The following is a 3,574-nucleotide window of genomic DNA, read 5'->3' on the forward strand; positions in this document are numbered from 1 at the left end:
ATTTCATGATTCCTTCATGAGCAGGGAGTTGGAAAGTCTGCTGCTATAGGTCATTGTTGTTGATGGTGTTTGGCCGGCGGATTTGCAGGATTTTCCTTAGACAGGTGTTGATGAAGTTCTGGCAGCTGCGGGCCCTCCGCTATGGTGGAGGCGCGTAGCTACCCTGCCAGCAGCTGCAAAACCTGAAAAAAAAAATGATAATAAACCAGTAAACCAGGTTTATTATGGTTTTATTGTTCTCCTACTGTGGAGTCTTGGCGGTGGGGCCAGGGGATGACAGGCACTGCGGGGGAGTGGTGGGCACTGTTATCAGTGCGCGTAACGGTTTGTCTGGCCATCTCAGGGTGGTAAACTGTCATGCGCACTGAAGCTCTCCAGCCCCAGCTGCATTGCCGGGTTGGAGAGAGCAGGCACAGGCTCCCAGTCTCCCAGGAGTGCAAATTGAGGGCGCTCAAGCCAATCCTGATGCTGCTCCCGTGCTGTGAGAGCAGCGTCAGGATTGGCCGCAGGGCAGTCTGAGAGCCTGGGCCTGCAGTGGAGCCAGAAGAGCAGCGATGCAGCAGGGTTCAGGTACGTTTTTTCTTTGTTTCTTGTTTTGTCCCCCGCTCCCCCGCCAGTTTGTCCCAACACCACCAGCCGCAACTGAGTTCGGTACTTTGTTGGTGGAGTTCACTGTTGCAATCTACGTTTCTGTTCTATACAACAGAAGGACTGATTTTACGTGGGTGTTAAAAAGCCTGATCTTGGTTTGCAGCACTAGGTCCTTGGAGCTCCAGGTCATCTTCGGCTGAACAAAGGCAGCCCTTGGTTTGCCGATTCTTGCCTTCACGCCGGTGTCTGTGCCCCCTGCTTGTCTATGACACTGCCCAGGTAGGTGAGGCCTCAAACCCTTCCAGTGCATCACCTGCAAGAGTGACTGGCCGTGTTACCCTTCAGGATCTTAGTTTTTCCCCTATGTATGTTGAGTCCTAGTTGTGCTGAAATATTAATAAATACCGACACAAATGTTTAAAAAATCAATACCATAAAACAGGGAGCCCTGCATATAATTAAAAAATTGATTTGAAAAAGAGATTCATTCCACAGCCTACTTCTGTCAGAGCAGCCATTGGAAGTATTTCGGTATGAATGACTTATTAACCCTGGCCTCTCTGTAGAGGAAGGAGCTGTAGGAGTGCCTACAGAATGCAATCTTCAGACCCATACCATTCTTGGCCTCTCTGAATTGAGCTCTGTGAGTGAGAGGACAGGCTTGCTTGTACCTCACTTATTGACACTCTTTAAGGGAGGAATGACTGCATACCAAGAGGTTATTTATTTTCAGTGAGTGACAATAGAGTTCAGACTCAGCTTTACCTCTGTTGTGAATTGACATCTCTTTTGAGAGGAACAACAGTGCATAATGAGAGGGTTTACTCTCATTCAAATTATAACATCTCCCATGACAGCTGTATGCAGTCAGTGAGAGTATAGACCAATGTGTGGCCCCGTCTAAGTCTATGCCTAAGAAGGGATGCATTAAGGAACTGGAGTAGTTCAGTCTCTCTGCCCATTTCTTCCTTGGCCTCTGCCCAGGAGGAGCTCTAGGAGTGAGATGGATTTGTCCTAACCATGTCCCCTTTGTCTAGTATTGGTCTGGATGATCCCTAGTTGACTAAGACACGTTATTCTTCCTACCTATTATTCTTTGCTCTCTCATTTAAGTTCAGATCTCCTGGAGGTCATTTTTGGAGGCTTCAGAGAGACTCACTGAACCTTCGTCTTTGGACGGTTCAGGTGAGGGAGGATCACCAGGGTCTCTGACAGTATTTAGGGAGTTCTTAGAACCTCATAATTACTATAGCAGGGCCAACTTGCAATGGGAATCTTGACTCATCAGGTATGGCTTGCATACACTGGCATCTGGTGAACACCAGTGCAGAGTTCCAGGCACTAGTAATAGCCTGCATTGCAGACTTTTGAAAAAAGCTCCTCTTAAATGAGAAAAACTCTATCTAGACTCTAGACACAACATTTGACATAAATGTCACATGTTTTTATAGACCTCTTTTTATTAAAGATTTTAAAGATAGTGCAACCCTGTTCACAACATTTCACTGTCTTGTACACAGAACTCTGTATCTGTGAATGGATTGGAACTCCCCAAGAACTCTACTTCATTCCTTACACCATCACCCACCGTCCTCCACCCTTCGTCCCTCATTCTGGAGCCTCCGCTACAGAGGGAATACATGTCCGTTAATATGATGTATCGGCTCAGCCCCACTGAGGCCAATCCACAGCATGAGTTCCAGTATTCCAGCTCTTCTACCATTTCTTGGAGCAGCCCCTGCCTTCGTATATATTATTTTTTCAGCGAGCATGCGCCGGTCCATAACGCTTTTCCAGATCTGGTGAAGCCCTTATAACCCCCAGCCCCACCCACCCACGTCTTAGCAATATTGTTTTATTATTACAGTCCATGGGCAGACTGGCTGTAGTGCTGCAATATCTGCCCCCTGTAACCAAAGCAGGAGCACCACCCCCAACCCCCAGGCCAGTCGAGCAGCAATCTGCCAGGGCTGGTTGCTGTTCCCAGTTGGGCCCTGCTACAGATCCGGTCCAAAGTGGTCCACACTTTGTGATATCGCTGGGCCGCCACCTCTCCCCTCAGGTCATACCTTTTTGCTGAGCCACTCAGTCCCACCCACCGCGCCAGCATCGTACGGTCCGTGGGTTTCGTCCAGAATACCCGTATCGCAGACCAAGGCCACTAAATGTGGAAGAAGGACCCTTCCTGCCCACAACCACACAGACATAGGTTTGAAATGGCCCATCAAAATTCTAAGAGGGTCGATCTGGCATAGTATGGTCCAACCGGAACCCTGTTTATTTGGCAACCTCTCTCTGGGCGCCTAGGGCCTCCTCCCACTATCTATCCTCAAATCCCTTCACATCCCTCTCCCATCGCACCTTAAGATGTTATAAGATATCAGGGGCGTGATTTAGGATCTTGTTATGTGACACAGATGTGGCTTTTTAGGCATGGGGTCCACAGTAGTCTGTCCTCCAGAGGGGAGGGTTCCTCCAGGTCCGTACCCTTCGCTATCATTGGTTGTAAAGCATGGCTAACCATCAAATACTGATAGGTCTCTGAAGCCCACAACTAGAAGTCTCCCCTTGATTCTGGCAGGGGAACTATGGGGCATATTATCAAGGAACGGTGTTAAAATTATCGCCGTTTCATCGGCAGGAAACTGCCGATAAAACGGCAATAATGGGCTTGATAATACGCCCTTGTTAATTCCCATAGAAGCCCATGTTCTGATGTTAACATGGGCTTCTATGGGAATTAACAAGGGTGTATTATCAAGCCCATTATCGCTGTTTTATCGGCAGTTTCCTGCCAATAAAACAGTGATAATTTTAACAACGGTCCTTGATAATATGCCCCTATGTCTCTCCCTACTCATAGGTAGCCCACTGTGGACATACCGATAAGGCGAATCCCTTCAGCCTCCCCAGATGAGCCAATGCTGCTGCACCCCATAGCGGGATAACTTGCGTAAGTGTATTCCGCCATCCTAAGTATGTC

Source organism: Lissotriton vulgaris, chromosome 12 (genome assembly GCF_964263255.1).
Source record: "Lissotriton vulgaris chromosome 12, aLisVul1.2, whole genome shotgun sequence".
Taxonomy (NCBI): domain Eukaryota; kingdom Metazoa; phylum Chordata; class Amphibia; order Caudata; family Salamandridae; genus Lissotriton; species Lissotriton vulgaris.